The following is a 22,480-nucleotide window of genomic DNA, read 5'->3' on the forward strand; positions in this document are numbered from 1 at the left end:
GTCTGATTTGGTGGGAGGGGCCACTCTGGGTCCAATTTGGATGCCAGGGTGGCTCAGCCTCCTTTTTGTAGGCCAGGGTCTATCAGCCTCCGATTTGGAGCCTTGGGTCACTCAGCTTTCGATTTAGCGCGCCGGCCCTTTAAGACTCATTTTGGTGCGCCGGCTCTTTAAGAATCACTTTGGCGCGTCGGCCCTTTAAGAGCCAGGGTGGCTCACTGGGCTTCTAAATCCACTTTGGCACACATTCTCTCTCAGGGGCAAGTGTCATGTGATGAAGCTAGATTTGCATTTGTGGTGTGGGTTTTGCTTTAAGAGCTGATATTATGTGTCAGAAGCTCTGTCTTGGAGAGGTCATGTGACGTTCGTAGGTGTTGGCATAGTAACTGGGTCTGCCTGCGCATATCAATGAGCTCAACTGCCATTTCAATCGCCTCAGGGCATGTTTTGCCATTTCCCATTCAAATGCATTGAGACAGTGCATTCCAATGACGGGAAAAAAAATTTTCAAACGCAAATTGCGCAAAAACTACAAATCCGATCGACACGAAAAATACTTAGCACACCTCTCATGGATGCTGGCTTCGAAACGACACCTCAACGGAGTCTGTGCGTGTAGCGGTTCGGGCCGTATTAATTGCGGAAATCAACTTAATAATAATAAGAAGAAGAAGAAGAAGAAGAAGAAGTTAGCAGCGTTCGGATTACAATATAGTGGTTTTTTCAAACCACTATAACTAGATGTGTATTTCCTGAAGGAAGTACAGATAGTGGTTTGAAATGGTGCCTGGGCTGCCCCTTTAAGAGAGACTTGCCTGCTGCCCCTGCAAGACTTTCAACTCAGGATCCGTTTTAACTGTATGTGCCTCTCAGGGGCCACTTTGGCCTCAGGGTCTGATTTGGTGGGTGGGGCCCCTCAGGATCTGATTCCTTGGCCTGGGCTCCTCAGGGCTTGAATTGTTGGCCGGGATCCCTCAGGCTCCTATTTTGTGGGTGTGGCCCATCAGGGTCTGATTTTGTGGGTGTGGCCCCTCTGGGTCCGATTTGGTGGCCGGGCCCCTCAGGGTCTGATTTTGTGGCCGGATCCCCTCAGGGTCCAATTTTGTGGGTGGGGCCCCTCAGGGTCCGATTTTGTGGCCGGGGCCCCTCAGGGTCCAATTTTGTGGGTGGGGCCCTTCAGGGCCCGATTTTGTGGCCAGGGCTCCTCAGGGTCCGATTTTGTGGTTGGGGCCCCTCAGGTTCCGATTTTGTAGGTGGAGCAACTCTGGGTCTGATTTGGTAGGCGGGGCCCCTCAGGGACTGACTTTCTGGCCGGGGCCCCTCAGGGTCCGATTTTGTGGGTGGGGCCCCTCAGGGTCCGATTTTGTGGTTGGGACCCCTTAGGATCCGATTTTGTGGTTGGGGCCCCTCAGGGTCCGATTTTGTGGCCAGGGCCCCTCAGGGTCCGATTTTGTAACTGGGGCCCATCAGGGTCCGATTTTGTGGCCGAGGCCCCTCAGGGTCTGATTTTGTTGGGGCACCTCAGGGTCTGATTTTGTGGCCGGGGCCCCTCAGGGTCCGATTTTGTGGGTGGGGCCCCTTAGGGTCTGATTTTGTGGGTGGAGCCCCTTTGGGTCCAATTTGGTGGGCGTGACCACTCTGGGTCCGTTTTAGTGGGCGGGACCACTCCGGGTCCAATTTGGTGGGCGGGGCCACTCGGGGACCGATTTGGTGTGCGGGCCACTCGGGGTCCATTTGGTGGGCGGGGCCACTCTGAAGCCGATTTGGTGGGTGGGGCCCCTCGGGTGCCGATTTGGTGGGCGGGGCTACTCTGGGTCCGATTTGCTGGGCGGGGCCACTCTGGGTCTGATTTGGTGAGCGGAGCCCCTCTGGGTCCGATTTCTTGAGGGGCCACGCTGGGTCTGATTTGGAGGCCAGGGTCGATCAGCCTCCAATTTGGAGGCCGAGGTGGCTAAGCCTCCGATTTGGAGCCTGGGGTCACTCAGTTTTCGATTTGGCACGCTGGCCCTTTAAGAATCACTTTGGCGCGTCGGCCGTTTTAGAGACAGGGTGGCTCACTGGGCTTCTAAATCCACTTTGGCGCACATTCTCTCTCAGGGGCATGCTTCATGTGATGAGTAGAGTTGAGCGATACCAGCCGATACTTGAAAATATCGGATCGGAATGGATCGGCCGATCTTAAAAAAAAGTATCGGTATCGCCGATTCCGATACCGGGAACCAATGCAAGTCAATGGGGCCAAAATATCGGAATTAAAAAAAAACCTTTCTTTCCTTGTAGGTTAATTCTACATGAAGAAAAACAACTAAGAATAATGTAGAATGTATTGTGGGAGGTGGAGGAGACATTAAAGCCATAGAGGTTTAGCCCAATCAAATGGAATAGCAGGAATTAAACTTTTTTTTTTAAAGATGTTAGGAGTTACAAAGATATTGACTATGTTAGCCTCATTTATATTTTGCCAGACATGTATGTCTTCTTCTTCTACTTCCTTTTTTTACATTCTTCTTCTTCTTCTTCTACTTCCTTTTTTTACATTCTTCTTCTTCTTCTTCTACTTCCTTTTTTTACATTCTTCTTCTTATTCCTTTTTTTACATTCTTCTTCTTCTTCTTCTACTTCCTTTTTTTACATTCTTCTTCTTCTTCTTCTTCTTCTTCTTCTTCTTCCTTTTCTTACATTCTTCATATTCTTCTTATTCAACAATTATTATTCTACATATTCAGCTTCTTCATCTTCTTCCTATTCTTCTTCATCATATTCTTGTTTGTGTCAGGCATTCCTGTAGTTGTTATCTAGAAAAGTTAGAAGTTTACACCTTCCGTTCTGCCTGTCACAAAAGATTTACAACAGGATTTGTCCGCGTTCAGTTTGGCCTGCAGAAGCAGGCCTTTTCCAGGGGCACCACGAGGAGGAACGGACTCACCCCCATACACTGCTTAGTCTTCTTCTGCTTATAAATAAGATAATATCATTTGCTCAGAGTATTAGTCTTATGCTTAATGTTCTTCTGCTTTGTTTTTTTTATGCTTCTTTGTCTTCTCTCTCTTGTTGTTCTGCATCTTGGTGGTTGTCTTCCTGTTCTTTGTCCTCTTGAACCAGCTGACGGTACTGGCACCCGGAGGGGCAGCAGAAGGAACAAGAGCCAATGGCACTACCGAGGACCAGCTGACGGTGCTGGAACCCGGTTACTAAGCAGGAGGTACCTGTGCTACAAAGCACTACCAAGGACCAGCAGACGTTGCCGGAACTCGGATACCGAGATGGAGGCACCTAGGCCAAACGCTCTGACGAGAACCAGCTGACGGTGCTGGAACCCGGAGGGGTAGCATAAGCTGCAAGAGCAAATGGAAATAGCGAGGACCAGCTGACAGTGCTGGCACCCGGAGGGGCAGCAGAAGGAATAAGAGCCAATGGCACAACCGAGGACCAGCTGACGGTGCTGGAACCCGGTTACTAAGCAGGAGGTACCTGTGCTACAAAGCACTACCAAGGACCAGCAGACGTTGCCGGAACTCGGATACCGAGATGGAGGCACCTAGGCCAAAGGCTCTGACGAGAACCAGCTGACGGTGCTGGAACCCGGAGGGGTAGCATAAGCTGCAAGAGCAAATGGAAATAGCGAGGACCAGCTGACAGTGCTGGCACCCGGAGGGGCAGCAGAAGGAATAAGAGCCAATGGCACAACCGAGGACCAGCTGACGGTGCTGGAACCCGGTTACTAAGCAGGAGGTACCTGTGCTACAAAGCACTACCAAGGACCAGCAGACGTTGCTGGAACTCGGATACCGAGATGGAGGCACCTAGGCCAAAGGCTCTGATGAGAACCAGCTGACGGTGCTGGAACCCGGAGGGGTATCAGAAGTTACCCCTGAAAAGCAAAGTTGGCATGCCGCAAGCTGGCCGCAGTTACCGAATCACACAGTCCTACAGGGGGTGCTTGTCCTACTGGCACTATGGAACAAACCTTTCTTACCAGAACCCGCAGTCCACATAGGAAGCACCTAAACTGCTGGCACCCTAGCCTCGGCTAACCCAACCGCAACACGACATGGCAACTTGGGGTGGCAAACTGACATTGACACTTCCCGGAAACAGCAGGCAGGGCTGGAACCAAGCTGGGCAGGAGGGAGTACCCGTGCCAAAGTCAGTTATGAGCAGCAACTGGCGATGTTGGAGCCCAGGACAAGCACTTAGCAGGCTGAGGCCTGATGTGCTGTCAATTGGGAGGCAGCAGGACAGATTGCCATCAAAACAGCAGGGGAACAGCTGACGTTACTGAACCCCACAAACACAGGAGCTAGTGTTTTACTCTGTGAAGACGGCACTTCCGAGCAACAACTGGCTGTGTTGAAGCCCAGGGACAAGCACGGAGCAGGCTTAGGCTGCATTGAAGAAATTTTAAGATCGGTTGTAGACTACTAATTTGAACCAAGCTCCACTTAGGCCTGTGGATTCACTGATTTTCGTATTTCCCCTGTCCTCCAACCCCGCCAGTTACAGCTCCGAAGTGGCGTCTGCACAATCCACACTTGTTCCTGTGTTACAGGTGTTCAGTCCGGTCAGTTAATCCCCTGATGTGTGTCCGGCAATGTCGCCTGCTCTGTCCACATTCCGATAATGGGAATGTGGACAGAGCAGGCGACATTGCCGGACACACATCAGGGGATTAACTGATCGGACTGAACACCTGTAACACAGGAACAAGTGTGGATTGTGCAGACGCCACTTCGGAGCTGTAACTGGCAGGGTTGGAGGACAGGGGAAATACGAGAGACAGTGGAGCCACAGGCCTAATTGGAGCACGGTTAAAAATCAGTAGTGGTACGACTGTGTAGGCAGCAGGAGACTTTGCCATCCACACAGCAGGGGATCAGCTGACATTACTGAACCCCACTGAGACACGGGAGCAAGTATCTCTTTCCGTGTGGACGGCACTTCCGAACTACAACTGGCTGTGTTGAAGCCCAGGAAATAGGAGGGTGTAGGCAGAGGCCTACTGTATTTTGAATGAGTTTACAGCAGGAGAGACTGCCATCCACAAAGCAGGGGATCAGCTGACGTTACTGAACCCCACTGAGACACGGGAGCAAGTATCTCTTTCCGTGTGGACGGCACTTCCGAACTACAACTGGCTGTGTTGAAGCCCAGGAAATAGGAGGGTGTAGGCAGAGGCCTACTGTATTTTGAATGAGTTTACAGCAGGAGAGACTGCCATCCACACAGCAGGGGATCAGCTGACGTTACTGAACCCCACTGAGACACGGGAGCAAGTATCTCTTTCCGTGTGGACGGCACTTCCGAACTACAACTGGCTGTGTTGAAGCCCAGGAAATAGGAGGGTGTAGGCAGAGGCCTACTGAATTTTGAATGAGGTGACAGCAGGAGAGACTGCCATCCACACAGCAGGGGATCAGCTGACGTTACTGAACCCCACTGAGACACGGGAGCAAGTGTCTCTTTCCGTGTGGACGGCACTTCCGAACTACAACTGGCTGTGTTGAAGCCCAGGAAATAGGAGGGTGTAGGCAGAGGCCTACTGTATTTTGAATGAGTTTACAGCAGGAGAGACTGCCATCCACACAGCAGGGGATCAGCTGACGTTACTGAACCCCACTGAGACACGGGAGCAAGTATCTCTTTCCGTGTGGACGGCACTTCCGAACTACAACTGGCTGTGTTGAAGCCCAGGAAATAGGAGGGTGTAGGCAGAGGCCTACTGTATTTTGAATGAGTTTACAGCAGGAGAGACTGCCATCCACACAGCAGGGGATCAGCTGACGTTACTGAACCCCACTGAGACACGGGAGCAAGTATCTCTTTCCGTGTGGACGGCACTTCCGAACTACAACTGGCTGTGTTGAAGCCCAGGAAATAGGAGGGTGTAGGCAGAGGCCTACTGTATTTTGAATGAGTTTACAGCAGGAGAGACTGCCATCCACACAGCAGGGGATCAGCTGACGTTACTGAACCCCACTGAGACACGGGAGCAAGTATCTCTTTCCGTGTGGACGGCACTTCCGAACTACAACTGGCTGTGTTGAAGCCCAGGAAATAGGAGGGTGTAGGCAGAGGCCTACTGAATTTTGAATGAGGTGACAGCAGGAGAGACTGCCATCCACACAGCAGGGGATCAGCTGACGTTACTGAACCCCACTGAGACACGGGAGCAAGTATCTCTTTCCGTGTGGACGGCACTTCCGAACTACAACTGGCTGTGTTGAAGCCCAGGAAATAGGAGGGTGTAGGCAGAGGCCTACTGAATTTTGAATGAGGTGACAGCAGGAGAGACTGCCATCCACACAGCAGGGGATCAGCTGACGTTACTGAACCCCACTGAGACACGGGAGCAAGTATCTCTTTCCGTGTGGACGGCACTTCCGAACTACAACTGGCTGTGTTGAAGCCCAGGAAATAGGAGGGTGTAGGCAGAGGCCTACTGTATTTTGAATGAGTTTACAGCAGGAGAGACTGCCATCCACACAGCAGGGGATCAGCTGACGTTACTGAACCCCACTGAGACACGGGAGCAAGTGTCTCTTTCCGTGTGGACGGCACTTCCGAACTACAACTGGCTGTGTTGAAGCCCAGGAAATAGGAGGGTGTAGGCAGAGGCCTACTGTATTTTGAATGAGTTTACAGCAGGAGAGACTGCCATCCACACAGCAGGGGATCAGCTGACGTTACTGAACCCCACTGAGACACGGGAGCAAGTATCTCTTTCCGTGTGGACGGCACTTCCGAACTACAACTGGCTGTGTTGAAGCCCAGGAAATAGGAGGGTGTAGGCAGAGGCCTACTGAATTTTGAATGAGGTGACAGCAGGAGAGACTGCCATCCACACAGCAGGGGATCAGCTGACGTTACTGAACCCCACTGAGACACGGGAGCAAGTATCTCTTTCCGTGTGGACGGCACTTCCGAACTACAACTGGCTGTGTTGAAGCCCAGGAAATAGGAGGGTGTAGGCAGAGGCCTACTGAATTTTGAATGAGTTTACAGCAGGAGAGACTGCCATCCACACAGCAGGGGATCAGCTGACATTACTGAACCCCACTGAGACACGGGAGCAAGTATCTCTTTCCGTGTGGACGGCACTTCCGAACTACAACTGGCTGTGTTGAAGCCCAGGAAATAGGAGGGTGTAGGCAGAGGCCTACTGTCTTTGTAATGCGGAGACAGCAGGAGAGACTGCCATCTCCACAGCAGGGGAACAGCTGGCAGTGCTGAACCCCACTAACACTTGAACGAATGTGTTTGGCTCTGTGGAGACGACACTTCTGAACACCAACTGACGCTGTTGGAGCCCAGGATTAGGCGAGGAGCAGGCTGGGGCCTACTGGATTTTGGCAGGTGAAGGCAGCAGGAGACTTGCCATCTCCACAGCAGGGGAACAGCTGGCAGTGCTGAACCCCACTAACACTTGAACGAATGTGTTTGGTTCTGTGGAGACGACACTTCTGAACACCAACTGACGCTGTTGGAGCCCAGGATTAGGCGAGGAGCAGGCTGGGGCCTACTGGATTTTGGCAGGTGAATGCAGCAGGAGACTTGCCATCTCCACAGCAGGGGAACAGCTGGCAGTGCTGAACCCCACTAACACTTGAACGAACGTGTTTGGCTCTGTGGAGACGACACTTCTGAACACCAACTGACGCTGTTGGAGCCCAGGATTAGGCGAGGAGCAGGCTGGGGCCTACTGGATTTTGGCAGGTGAAGGCAGCAGGAGACTTGCCATCTCCACAGCAGGGGAACAGCTGGCAGTGCTGAACCCCACTAACACTTGAACGAATGTGTTTGGCTCTGTGGAGACGACACTTCTGAACACCAACTGACGCTGTTGGAGCCCAGGATTAGGCGAGGAGCAGGCTGGGGCCTACTGGATTTTGGCAGGTGAAGGCAGCAGGAGACTTGCCATCTCCACAGCAGGGGAACAGCTGGCAGTGCTGAACCCCACTAACACTTGAACGAATGTGTTTGGCTCTGTGGAGACGACACTTCTGAACACCAACTGACGCTGTTGGAGCCCAGGATTAGGCGAGGAGCAGGCTGGGGCCTACTGGATTTTGGCAGGTGAATGCAGCAGGAGACTTGCCATCTCCACAGCAGGGGAACAGCTGGCAGTGCTGAACCCCACTAACACTTGAACGAATGTGTTTGGCTCTGTGGAGACGACACTTCTGAACACCAACTGACGCTGTTGGAGCCCAGGATTAGGCGAGGAGCAGGCTGGGGCCTACTGGATTTGGGCAGGTGAAGGCAGCAGGAGACTTGCCATCTCCACAGCAGGGGAACAGCTGGCAGTGCTGAACCCCACTAACACTTGAACGAATGTGTTTGGCTCTGTGGAGACGACACTTCTGAACACCAACTGACGCTGTTGGTGCCCAGGATTACGCATGCCGCATGCAGAGGCCAATGGGCAGCGGTTTTTATGGAGGTTGTGGACTACTACTGATTCTAACCATGCTCCACTTAGGCCTCTGGCTCCACTGTCTCTACTATTTACCCTGGCCTCCAACCCCGCCAGCTACATCTCTGAAGTGGCGTCAGCACAATCTACACTTGTTCCTGTGTTACTGGTGCTCAGTCCCATCAGTTGATCCCCTGATGTTTGTCCGGCAAGTTCGCCAGCTCTGTCCTCATTCCCACTACTGGTTATGGGAATGTGGACAGAGCAGGAGACCTTGCCGGACACACATCAGGGGATAAACTGATGGGACTGAGCCACAGGAACACAGGAACAAGTGTAGATTGTGCTGACGCCACTTCAGAGATGTAGATGGCGGGGTTGGAGGTCAGGGGAAATAGTAGAGACAGTGGAGCCAGAGACCTAAGTTGGGCACGGTTAAAAATCAGTAGTGGTTTGAATGTTGATGGAGCTGGTGACTCTGCCGTCCACACAGCAGGGGATCAGCTGGCATTACTGAACCCCAGTAACACAGGAGCTAGTGTGTTTCTCTGTGCAGACGACACATCTGAGCGACAACTGGCTGTGTTGAAGCACAGGGATTATAGTTCAGGTGGTAGAAAAATGAACACACCAGCAGACCTGGATACAGTTGCCAACCACTAATTTAGTCTGTAAGAGGAATGGCAAAGTCTTTGGAGATCCAGGCCTTGTTCATTTTCAGAAAAGTCAGCCGGTCAACATTATCGGAAGATAGTCGCGTGCGACGGTCTGTTAGTACACCACCTGCGGCACTAAAGACACGTTCCGATAATACACTGGCAGCAGGGCAAGCCAGCACCTCCAATGCATACTGGCTAAGCTCTGGCCATGTATCCAGCTTAGAGACCCAAAACTTGAAGGGGGAAGAGCCATCTGGGAGTACAGCGACAGGGCAAGACATGTAGTCTGACACCATCTGACGGAAGCGTTGCCTCCTGCTGACTCGAGGCGTCGCTGATGGTGTAGACAATTGTGGTGGACACACAAAACTTTGCCACATTTGGGCCATAGTGGTCTTGCCTTGTGCTGCGGCACTGCCTCTGCTCCCTCTTTGTGCAGAGTTTCCTCCACTGCCTCGACGCACAGAGCTGCTTTGTAAAGCACTTGCAACAATGCTGTCGGGTGGAATGGAAAACATTATGGACTGCACCAGTGACTCTTCGTACTCCCGCATTTTACGCTCCCGGTTCAACGTTGGTATGAGCCTTTGTACGCTGTCCCGGTAGCGAGGATCTAGGAGGGTGTACACCCAATAATCAGCCGAGACGAGAATGTGGGCGATGCGGCGGTCGTTTCTCAGGCACTGCAGCATGAAATCAACCATGTGCTGCAGACTCCCAACTGCCAAAGAACCGCTGTCCCCTGTTTGAGGCGTGACCTCGACCTGCTCTGCATCACCCCACCCTCGCTGTACATACTGAGTAGAGGTTTGTGTACCTCCCTCCTCTGGAGAGATGTCTTCCTCCTCCATCGACTCCTCCTCATCCTCCTCACAAAGTGTCCCCTGCCTAGGCCTTTGTGAGGAAACACGTAGCGCAGACTGTCCAGAAGCAGATGGCATTTGGGACTCCTCATCCTCCACCTCTTCTGAAACCTCATCCCTTAGTGCTTGCAGTGTTTGTTGAAGCAGGCAGATAAGGGGGACAGTCATGCTGACTAGTGCATCATCTGCACTCGCCATCCGCGTGGATTCATCGAAGGCACGCAAAACGAGGCAGATGTCCTTCATAGAGGCCCACTCAATGGTGCTGAAGTGTGAACGGCGCACAGTGCGACTTGTTTGCGCCTGATGCAGCTGGTACTCCATGACTGCTGCCTGCTGCTCACACAACCGCTCCAACATATGTAACGTTGAATTCCACCGGGTGGGTAGGTCACATATGATGCGATGTTCTGGAAGGCCAAATCGTCGCTGCAGAGCAGCGAGGCGCGATCTTGCCGTGCTGGAACGTCGCAAGTGAGCGCACTCTATGCGGACCTTGTGCAACAGTGCATCAAGATCCGGATAGTCCCTCAGAAAGCTCTGCACGACCAAGTTAAGAACATGTGCCAGACATGGGATGTGTGTGAGGTTGCCTAGGCCAAGAGCTGCCACCAGATTTCGGCCATTGTCACACACTACCAAGCCCGGCTGGAGATTCGCTGGCCCAAACCACACATCGCTCTCCAGCTTGATAGCATTCCAGAGCTCCTGCGCTGTGTGGCTTCGATTCCCCAAAGAAATTAATTTGAGTACAGCCTGTTGACGTTTGGCCACGGCTGTGCTCATATCGGTCGTAACAGGCTCCTGCTCTGCTGTTTCTGAGGAACTTGAGTAGGAGGAGGAGTCTATGTGTACAGACTGGAGTCCTGCAATCCGTGGCGTTGGAAGAACACGTACAGCGCCACTCTCCAGATCCGTACCCGGCTCCACAACATTGACCCAGTGGGCAGTGAGGGAAAGGTATCGTCCCTGTCCATGGTTACTGGTCCACGCATCGGTGGTCAGGTGGACCTTGCTACTAACGGCGTTTAGTAGCGCATGTTTTATTTTGCCCTCAACATGTTTCTGCAGGGCAGGGACGGCTCGCCTGCTGAAATAAAAGCGGCTGGGCACGTTGTATTGGGGGACTGCCAATGCCATTAAGTCCCGGAAGGTGTCAGTGTCCACCAGCCTGAATGACAGCATTTCAACTGCCAGAAGTTTGGCAATGCCAGCATTCAGAGACTGTGCTCGGGGATGGTTTGCCGAGTAAGGGCGCCTTTTATCCCATGCCTGTGCTACCGATGGCTGTGATGGATGGGAACGTGCTGTTATGGGTGGAATCTGACAGGGTCTCCGGACAACAGTGGCAGAGGTTCTTCCTTGGCGATCCTGTGAGGAAGCCGAACCAGCAGTGTGTGAGCTGGAGGAAGAGGGCCCAACACGAACTGAAGAGGTGGTAGGTGGTGCTGTACGTTGGCCTACGTCTTGAGGGTGTCTATGCAACTCCAACTCGTGCTTGGTGCGCACATGTTTCCACATATTTGTGGTATTGAGGTTGCTGACATTTCTCCCTCTTTTGACTCTCTGATGACACAGCTTGCATTTGACAAAGCAAATGTCATCTGCAACTGTGTCAAAAAAGGACCACGCACTGCAACTCTTGTGAGCGCCCGGTTTGCCTTTGGAAGGAGGAATGCTCCTAACGGGTGCCGAAGTGGAGGGTACAGGCAACCAAGTCTTCCCCCTCCCTCTGCCTCCTGTTTTGGCCGGTAGGGGAATCTCTTCCTCCGAGCTGCTCCCACCACCTTCCTGTTGCTCACGCCATGATGGGTCAAGGACCTCATCATCTTCCCTCCCCTCTTCAAACAGCTGCTTCTCCGGGGTTGTCTCGCCAGCACCGTACGCACCAGAAAGTGGCAACTGAGTCTCGTCATCATCTGATGCGTACTGAGGTGTGCTGACCATAGGCACTGGCCCACTCGCCTCTTCAGATTCAGAGGGACAAAGAAGTTGCGCATCACTGCATACTCCCTCTTCTTCACATTCAGGAATGCTGCTTGGCTGGCCCCCTCTTTCCAAGCCAACAGATTCCGAGAACAGAAGTAGAGATTGTGATGGCTCCTGTCCATGTCTCTCTGACTGCCTGGGCACTTTGGCAGGTGGTGAAGAGACAGATGGTTGCTCTTCGGTGCTCTGACCCTGAGAGGATGCGGAAGTAATTGAAGTCGATGCGTTAGCTGCCATCCATCCGACAACGGCTTCAATTTGTTCCTCCCGCAGCAGTGGGGTACGTTGAGGTCCTACAAAGCTGCGCATAAAGGACTGTTGCCTGCTAAAACTGGGGGATGCTGATCCACTGGTGCCCGCAGCAGGCCCAGAATCCCCACGTCCTCTACCTGTAGAATCCCCACGTCCTCTCCCTGCAGAATCCCCACGTCCTCTCCCTGCTGAAACTCCACGCCCACGCCCACGCCCCCGCGCCTTACTCCCTGCCTTCTTCATCTTGCAAGACTGCTTAAGATAGGCAAAAAAGGACAAAGGGGGGCCTTAGTGTGCTTATTCCTGAACAGCTGGTTACAGGTACAAGAAACACTAATTTTATGAAGTGTGTGTGTGTGGACTAGACTTTAATAGGAGCTGATGTGGCCTACACAAGTTCAAAATGTAGTGTTTGGTGAACTTTTTATGTGGTTTCTTTGTTTGAAACAAACTCAAAGTATGAGAACAAAGAATTGAAACTGATAGTATCACCAACTTTTTGGAGCTATTACAATGCAGGCAGGTAACCTACAATGCAAAAGATGAGGCTCCAAAAAAATTGGGTAATACTAATCTGGCTGCGCCGGCAGGGCACAAGCCAGAAAAAAAGGCTCCTCTATCTACTCCTATATAGTGTTTGCAACCAACCAATGTTGATGGATACGGATGGATGCACACTAATAGGAGAAGAAAAAATGAGCTGCACTCAGAGACAAATATGTGTGAGGCAGTGACGCACGTTGAGCGTCCTACAACCAGACGTAGCTGCAGGACACTCTACTCAGCGTGAGCTGCACTCACACACAGTCAGAGACCTCTCAGACAGCCGTCAACAGTGCAGCTAAGTGGGCACTGGCACTGACAGGCTGCAGAAAGGCTCCGCTGTGTACTCCTATATAGTGTTTGCAACCACCGTAGATGGAGACGGATGGATGCACACTAATAGAAGAAAAAATGAGCTGCACTCAAATAAAAATATGTGTGAGGCAGTGACGCACGCTGAGCGTCCTACAGCCAGACGTAGCTGCAGGACACACTACTCAGCATGAGCTGCACTCACACACAGTCAGAGACCTCTCAGACAGCCGTGAACAGTGCAGCAAAGTGGACACTAGCACTGAAAGGCTGCAGAAAGGCTCCGCTGTCTACTACTAGTGTTTGCAACCAACGTATATGGATACGGATGGAAGCACACTAGATTGAAATTATTTAAAAAATGCAGCTCAAAAAATAAAAGATGTATGAGGCAGCAGTGATCACACTGGGTGGCCTACAGCCTGACGTGGCTGCAGGACCCACTCCACAGCGTGAGCTGCACTCACACAGCCCTTGCAGACAGCTGTGAAAACAGCGCTGCTAGGGAAAAGCAAGCTACAGTGGTGGTTTATGTAGCCTGGATAAAGCACAATATTGTTTTTAGAATCGCTATTTCTAACTGTCCCTCACAGTCTTCTACAGCAGCCTGTCCCTAACTGAATTCACAGCAGAGTGACCAGAAATGGCGGCTGCGGTGGCTTTTATAGTGCATCATGACATCATTTCGGCAGCCAATCACAGCCATGCCAATAGTTAACATGCCTACATGCCTAACAGGATGTGCCCACACTTCGGAGGATTCCCATTGGCTTAATCAAAGCAAGCAGGCTCATAGCATGATGGGAACTTCCTATTCCGATTCCGATCCCGGAATCCGATATGAAAAAAGTATCGGAATTAAGTATCGGAATTCCGATACCGCTGATATCGGCCGATACCCGATACTTGCGGTATCGGAATGCTCAACACTAGTGATGAGGCTAGATTTGCATTTGTGCTGTGGGTTTCGCTTTAAGAGCTGATATTATGTGGCAGAAGCTCTGTCCTGGGGGCGTCATGTGATGTTCGTACGCGTTGGCATAGTAAATGGGTGTGCCTGCGCATATCAATGAGCTTCACTGCCATTTGAATTGCCTCAGGGCACGTTTTAAGTTGCCCATTGAAAAGCATTGAGACAATGCATTCCAATGACGGGAAAAAAAATTTTCAAATGCAAATTGCGCAAAAAATTCAAATCCGATCGACACGAAAAATACTTAGCACACCTCTCGTGGACGCTGGCTTCGAAACGACACCTCAACGGAGTCTGTGCCTGTAGCGGTTCGGGCCGCATTAATTGCGGAAATCAACTGAATAAAAAGAAAAAGTTTGCAGCGTTCGGATTACAACATTAATACTAGATGTGTATTTCCTGAAGGAAGTACAGATAGTGGTTTGAAATAGTGCCTGGGCTGCCCCTTTAAGAGAGACTTGGCTGCTGCAAGACTTTCAACTCAGGATCCGTTTTAAATGTGGGTGCCTCTCAGGGGCCACTTTGGCCTCAGGGTCTGATTTGGTGGGTGGGGCCCCTCAGGATCCGATTCGGTGGCCTGGGCTCCTCAAAATTTGAATTAGTGGCCGGGATTCCTCAGGGTCCAATTTTGTGGGTGGGGCCCCTCAGGGTCTGATTTTGTGGGTGTGGCCTCTCAGGGTCCGATTTTGTGGGTGTGGCCCCTCGGGGTCCGATTTTGTGGGTGGGTCCCCTCAGGGTCTGATTTTATGGGTGGGGCCCCTCAGGGTCCGATTTTGTGGGTGGGGCCCCTCAGGGTCTGATTTTGTGGGTGGGGCCCCTCAGGGTACGATTTTGTGGGTGTGGCCTCTCAGGGTCCGATTTTGTGGGTGTGGCCCCTCAGGGTCCGATTTTGTGGGTGGGTCCCATCAGGGTCCGATTTTATGGGTGGGGCCCCTCAGGGTCTGTTTTTGTGGGTGGGGCCCCTCAGGGTCCGATTTTGTGGCCGGGGCCCCTCAGGGTCTGATTTTATGGCCGGGACCCCTCAGGGTCTGATTTTGTGGGTGGGGCCCCTCAGGGTCCGATTTTGTGGCCGGGACCCCTCAGGGTCCGATTTTGTGGCCGGGGCCCCTCAGGGTCCGATTTTGCGGTTGGGGCCCCTCAGGGTCTAATTTTGTGGCTGGGTCTACTCAGGGTCCAGTTTTGAGGGCGGGGCCCCTCAGGGTCTGATTTTGTGGGAGGGGCCCCTCAGGGTCCGATTTGGTGGGCGGGGCCCTCAGGGTCCGATTTTGTGGTTGGGGCCCCTCAGGGTCCAGTTTGGTGGGCGGGGCCTCTCAGGGTCCGATTTTGAGGGCGGGGCCCCTCAGGGTCCGATTTCGTGGCCGGGGCCCCTCAGGGTCCGATTTTGTGGCCGGGACCCCTCAGGGTCCGATTTTGTGGGTGGGGCCCCTCAGGGTCCGATTTTGTGGCTGGGGCCCCTCAGGGTCCGATTTTGTTGGTTGGGCCCCTCAGGATCCGATTTTGAGGGCGGGGCCCCTCATGGTCTGATTTTGTGGCCGGGACCCCTCAGGGTCTGATTTTGTGGGTGGGGCCCCTCAGGGTCCGATTTTGTGGCCGGGACCCCTCAGGGTCCGATTTTGTGGCCGGGGCCCCTCAGGGTCCGATTTTGCGGTTGGGGCCCCTCAGGGTCTGATTTTGTGGCTGGGTCTACTCAGGGTCCGATTTTGAGGGCGGGGCCCCTCAGGGTCTGATTTTGTGGGAGGGGCCCCTCAGGGTCCGATTTGGTGGGCGGGGCCCTCAGGGTCCGATTTTGCGGTTGGGGCCCCTCAGGGTCCGATTTTGCGGTTGGGGCCCCTCAGGGTCTGATTTTGTGGCTGGGTCTACTCAGGGTCCGATTTTGAGGGCGGGGCCCCTCAGGGTCTGATTTTGTGGGAGGGGCCCCTCAGGGTCCGATTTGGTGGGCGGGGCCCTCAGGGTCCGATTTTGTGGTTGGGGCCCCTCAGGGTCCAGTTTGGTGGGCGGGGCCCCTCAGGGTCCGATTTCGTGGCCGGGGCCCCTCAGGGTCCGATTTTGTGGCCGGGACCCCTCAGGGTCCGATTTTGTGGGTGGGGCCCCTCAGGGTCCGATTTTGTGGCCGGGACCCCTCAGGGTCCGATTTTGTGGGTGGGGCCCCTCAGGGTCCGATTTCGTGGCCGGGGCCCCTCAGGGTCCGATTTTGTGGCCGGGACCCCTCAGGGTCCGATTTTGTGGTTGGGGCCCCTCAGGGTTCAATTTTGTAGGCGGGGCCCCTCAGGGTCTGATTTTGTGGCCGGGGCCCCTCATGGTCCGATTTTGTGGGTGGGGCCCCTTAGGGTCCGATTTGGTGGACGGGGCCACTCAGGGTCCGATTTGGTAGGCGGGGCCACTCAGGGTCCGATTTGGTGAGTGGGGCCCCTCAGAGTTCAATTTGGTCAGCGGGGCCCCTCAGGGTCCGATTTTGTGGGTGGGGCCCCTCAGGGTCCGATTTTGTGGTTGGGGCCTTTCAGAATCTGATTTAGTGGGTGGGGCCCCTCCGGGTCTGAATTGGTGGGCGGGGCCCCTCAGTGTCCGATTTGGTGGGCGGGGCCCCTCAGGGTCCGATTTGGTGGGTTGGGCCCCTCAGGGTCCGATTTTGTGGGTTGGGCCCCTCAGGGTCCGATTTTGTGTCCGGGGCCCCTCAGGGTCCGATTTTGTGGCCGGTGCCTCTCAGGGTCCGATTTTGTGGTTGGGCCCCCTCAGGGTCCGATTTTGTGTCCGGAGCCTCTCAGGGTCTGATTTTGTGGTTGGGGCCCCTCAAGATCCGATTTTGTGGCCGGGGTCCCTCAGGGTCCGATTTTGTGGCCAGGGCCCCTCAGGGTCCAATTTTGTGGGTGGGGCCCCTCAGGGTCCAATTTTTTGGCCGGGGCCCCTCAGGGTCCAATTTTGTGGGTGGGGCCCCTCAGGGTCCAATTTTGTGGGTGGGGCCCCTCAGGGTCCAATTTTGTGGTTGGGGCCCCTCAGGGATCGATTTTGTGGTTGGGGCCCCTCAGGATCCAATTTTGTGACCGGGGCCCTCAGGGTCTGATTTTGTGGGTGGGGCCCCTCAGGGTCCGATATTGTGGGTGGGGCCCCTCAGGATCCGATTTTGTGGGTGGGCCCCCTCAGGATCTGATTTTGTGGTTGGGGCCCCTCAGGGTTCAATTTTGTAGGCGGGGCCCCGCAGGGTCTGATTTTGTGGTTGGGGCCCCTCAAGATCCGATTTTGTGGCCGGGGTCCCTCAGGGTCCGATTTTGTGGGTGGGGCCCCTCAGGGTCCAATTTTGTGGTTGGGGCCCCTCAGGGATCGATTTTGTGGTTGGGGCCCCTCAGGATCCAATTTTGTGACCGGGGCCCTCAGGGTCTGATTTTGTGGGTGGGGCCCCTCAGGGTCCGATATTGTGGGTGGGGCCCCTCAGGATCCGATTTTGTGGGTGGGCCCCCTCAGGATCTGATTTTGTGGTTGGGGCCCCTCAGGGTTCAATTTTGTAGGCGGGGCCCCGCAGGGTCTGATTTTGTGGTTGGGGCCCCTCAAGATCCGATTTTGTGGCCGGGGTCCCTCAGGGTCCGATTTTGTGGCCGGGGCCCCTCAGGGTCCAATTTTGTGGGTGGGGCCCCTCAGGGTCCAATTTTTTGGCCGGGGCCCCTCAGTGTCCAATTTTGTGGGTGGGGCCCCTCAGTGTCCAATTTTGTGGGTGGGGCCCCTCAGGGTCCAATTTTGTGGGTGGGGCCCCTCAGGGTCCAATTTTGTGGTTGGGGCCCCTCAGGGATCGATTTTGTGGTTGGGGCCCCTCAGGATCCAATTTTGTGACCGGGGCCCTCAGGGTCTGATTTTGTTGGTGGGGCCCCTCAGGGTCCGATAATGTGGGTGGGGCCCCTCAGGATCCGATTTTGTGGGTGGGCCCCCTCAGGATCTGATTTTGTGGTTGGGGCCCCTCAGGGTTCAATTTTGTAGGCGGGGCCCAGCAAAGTCTGATTTTGTGGCCGGGGCCCCTCAGGGTCCGATTTTGTGGGTGGGGCCCCTTAGGGTCCGATTTGGTGGACGGGGCCACTCAGGGTCCGATTTGGTGGACGGGGCCACTCAGGGTCCGATTTGGTGAGTGGGGCCCCTCAGAGTTCAATTTGGTCAGCGGGGCCCCTCAGGGTCCGATTTTGTGGGTGGGGCCCCTCAGGGTCCGATTTTGTGGTTGGGGCCTTTCAGAATCTGATTTAGTGGGCGGGGCCCCTCCGGGTCTGAATTGGTGGGCGGGGCCCCTCAGTGTCCGATTTGGTGGGCGGGGCCCCTCAGGGTCCGATTTGGTGGGTTGGGCCCCTCAGGGTCCGATTTTGTGGGTTGGGCCCCTCAGGGTCCGATTTTGTGTCCGGAGCCCCTCAGGGTCCGATTTTGTGGCCGGTGCCTCTCAGGATCCGATTTTGTGGTTGGGCCCCCTCAGGGTCCGATTTTGTGGCCGGGGCCCCTCAGGGTCCAATTTTGTGGGTGGGGCCCCTCAGGGTCCAATTTTTTGGCCGGGGCCCCTCAGGGTCCAATTTTGTGGGTGGGGCCCCTCAGGATCCAATTTTGTGGGTGGGGCCCCTCAGGGTCCAATTTTGTGGTTGGGGCCCCTCAGGGATCGATTTTGTGGTTGAGGCCCCTCAGGATCCAATTTTGTGACCGGGGCCCTCAGGGTCTGATTTTGTGGGTGGGGCCCCTCAGGGTCCGATATTGTGGGTGGGGCCCCTCAGGATCCGATTTTGTGGGTGGGGCCCCTCAGGATCTGATTTTGTGGTTGGGGCCCCTCAGGGTTCAATTTTGTAGGCGGGGCCCCTCACGGTCCGATTTTGTGGCAGGGGCCCCTCAGGGTCCGATTTTGTGGCCGGGGCCCGTGAGGGTCCGATGTTGTGGCCGGGGCCCCTCAGGGTCTGATTTTGTGGCCGGATCCCCTCAGGGTCCGATTTTGTGGGTGGGTCCCCTCAGGGTCTGATTTTGTGGCCGGGGTCCCTCAGGGTCCGATTTTGTGGCCGGGGCCCCTCAGGGTCCAATTTTGTGGGTGGGGCCCCTCAGGGTTCAATTTTTTGGCCGGGGCCCCTCAGGGTCCAATTTTGTGGGTGGGGCCCCTCAGGGTCCAATTTTGTGGGTGGGGCCCCTCAGGGTCCAATTTTGTCGGTGGGGCCCCTCAGGGTACGATTTTGTGGTTGGGGCTCCTCAGGGATCGATTTTGTGGTTGGGGCCCCTCAGGATCCAATTTTGTGACCGGGGCCCTCAGGGTCTGATTTTGTGGGTGGGGCCCCTCAGGGTCCGATATTGTGGGTGGGGCCCCTCAGGATCCGATTTTGTGGGTGGGGCCCCTCAGGATCCGATATTGTGGGTGGGGCCCCTCAGGGTCCGATTTTGTGGCCAGGGCCCCTCAGGGTCCGATTTTGTGGCCGGGGCCCGTGAGTGTCCGATTTTGTGGCCGGGGCCCCTCAGGGTCCGATTTTGTGGCCGGGGCCCCTCAGGGTCCGATTTTGTGGTTGGGGCCCCTCAGGGTCCAATTTTGTGGTTGGGGCCCCTCAGGGTCCGATTTTGTGGTTGGGGCCCCTCAGGGTCCGATTTTGTGAGTGGGGCCCCTCAGGGTCCGATGTTGTGGCCGGGGCCCCTCAGGGTCCAATTTTGTGGGTGGGGCCCCTCAGGGTCCAATTTTTTTGGCCGGGGCCCCTCAGGGTCCAACTCTGTGGGTGGGGCCCCTCAGGGTCCAATTTTGTGGGTGGGGCCCCTCAGGGTCCAATTTTGTCGGTGGGGCCCCTCAGGGTCCGATTTTGTGGTTGGGGCCCCTCAGGGATCGATTTTGTGGTTGGGTCCCCTCAGGATCCAATTTTGTGACCGGGGCCCTCAGGGTCCGATTTTGTGGGTGGGGCCCCTCAGGGTCTGATATTGTGGGTGGGGCCCCTCAGGATCCGATTTTGTGGCCGGGGCCCCTCAGGGTCCGATTTTGTGGCCGGGGCCCCTCAGGGTCCGATTTTGTGGCCTGGGCCCCTCATGGTCCGATTTTGTGGTTGGGGCCCCTCAGGGTCCGATTTTGTGGGTGGGTCCCCTCAGGGTCTGATTTTGTGGCCGGGGTCCCTCAGGGTCCGATTTTGTGGCCGGGGCCCCTCAGGGTCCAATTTTGTGGGTGGGGCCCCTCAGGGTTCAATTTTTTGGTCGGGGCCCCTCAGGGTCCAATTTTGTGGGTGGGGCCCCTCAGGGTCCAATTTTGTGGGTGGGGCCCCTCAGGGTCCAATTTTGTGGCCGGGGTCCCTCAGGGTCCGATTTTGTGGCCGGGGCCCCTCAGGGTCCAATTTTGTGGGTGGGGCCCCTCAGGGTCCAATTTTTTGGCCGGGGCCCCTCAGGGTCCAACTCTGTGGGTGGAGCCCCTCAGGGTCCAATTTTGTGGGTGGGGCCCCTCAGGGTCCAATTTTGTCAGTGGGTCCCCTCAGGGTCCGATTTTGTGGTTGGGGCCCCTCAGGGATCGATTTTGTGGTTGGGTCCCCTCAGGATCCAATTTTGTGACCGGGGCCCTCAGGGTCCGATTTTGTGGGTGGGGACCCTCAGGGTCCGATATTGTGGGTGGGGCCCCTCAGGATCCGATTTTGTGGGTGGGGCCCCTCAGGATCCGATTTTGTTGTTGGGGCCCCTCAGGGTTCAATTTTGTAGGCGGGGCCCCTCAGGGTCCGATTTTGTGGCCGGGGCCCCTCAGGGTCCGATTTTGTGGCCGGAGCCCGTGAGGGTCTGATTTTGTGGCCGGGGCCCCTCAGGGTCCGATTTTGTGGCCGGGGCCCCTCAGGGTCCGATTTTGTGGTTGGGGCCCCTCAGGGTCCGATTTTGTGGTTGGGGCCCCTCAGGGTCCGATTTTGTGAGTGGGGCCCCTCAGGGTCCGATGTTGTGGCCGGGGCCCCTCAGGGTCTGATTTTGTGGCCGGATCCCCTCAGGGTCCGATTTTGTGGGACGGGCCCCTCAGGGTCCGATTTTGTGGCCGGGGTCCCTCAGGGTCTGATTTTGTGGCCGGGGCCCCTCAGGGTCCAATTTTGTGGGTGGGGCTCCTCAGGGTCCAATTTTTTGGCCGGGGCCCCTCAGGGTCCAATTTTTTGGCCGGGGCCCCTCAGGGTCCGATTTTGTGGTTGGGGCCCCTCAGGGATCGATTTTGTGGTTGGGGCCCCTCAGGATCCAATTTTGTGACCGGGGCCCTCAGGGTCTGATTTTGTGGGTGGGGCCCCTCAGGGTCCGATATTGTGGGTGGGGCCCCTCAGGATCCGATTTTGTGGGTGGGCCCCCTCAGGATCTGATTTTGTGGTTGGGGCCCCTCAGGGTTCAATTTTGTAGGCGGGGCCCCGCAGGGTCTGATTTTGTGGTTGGGGCCCCTCAAGATCCGATTTTGTGGCCGGGGTCCCTCAGGGTCCGATTTTGTGGGTGGGGCCCCTCAGGGTCCAATTTTGTGGTTGGGGCCCCTCAGGGATCGATTTTGTGGTTGGGGCCCCTCAGGATCCAATTTTGTGACCGGGGCCCTCAGGGTCTGATTTTGTGGGTGGGGCCCCTCAGGGTCCGATATTGTGGGTGGGGCCCCTCAGGATCCGATTTTGTGGGTGGGCCCCCTCAGGATCTGATTTTGTGGTTGGGGCCCCTCAGGGTTCAATTTTGTAGGCGGGGCCCCGCAGGGTCTGATTTTGTGGTTGGGGCCCCTCAAGATCCGATTTTGTGGCCGGGGTCCCTCAGGGTCCGATTTTGTGGCCGGGGCCCCTCAGGGTCCAATTTTGTGGGTGGGGCCCCTCAGGGTCCAATTTTTTGGCCGGGGCCCCTCAGTGTCCAATTTTGTGGGTGGGGCCCCTCAGTGTCCAATTTTGTGGGTGGGGCCCCTCAGGGTCCAATTTTGTGGGTGGGGCCCCTCAGGGTCCAATTTTGTGGTTGGGGCCCCTCAGGGATCGATTTTGTGGTTGGGGCCCCTCAGGATCCAATTTTGTGACCGGGGCCCTCAGGGTCTGATTTTGTTGGTGGGGCCCCTCAGGGTCCGATAATGTGGGTGGGGCCCCTCAGGATCCGATTTTGTGGGTGGGCCCCCTCAGGATCTGATTTTGTGGTTGGGGCCCCTCAGGGTTCAATTTTGTAGGCGGGGCCCAGCAAAGTCTGATTTTGTGGCCGGGGCCCCTCAGGGTCCGATTTTGTGGGTGGGGCCCCTTAGGGTCCGATTTGGTGGACGGGGCCACTCAGGGTCCGATTTGGTGGACGGGGCCACTCAGGGTCCGATTTGGTGAGTGGGGCCCCTCAGAGTTCAATTTGGTCAGCGGGGCCCCTCAGGGTCCGATTTTGTGGGTGGGGCCCCTCAGGGTCCGATTTTGTGGTTGGGGCCTTTCAGAATCTGATTTAGTGGGCGGGGCCCCTCCGGGTCTGAATTGGTGGGCGGGGCCCCTCAGTGTCCGATTTGGTGGGCGGGGCCCCTCAGGGTCCGATTTGGTGGGTTGGGCCCCTCAGGGTCCGATTTTGT

This window comes from Dendrobates tinctorius, unplaced genomic scaffold (assembly GCF_039654945.1).
Source record: "Dendrobates tinctorius isolate UK_male_01 unplaced genomic scaffold, ASM3965494v1 ptg000070l, whole genome shotgun sequence".
Taxonomy (NCBI): domain Eukaryota; kingdom Metazoa; phylum Chordata; class Amphibia; order Anura; family Dendrobatidae; genus Dendrobates; species Dendrobates tinctorius.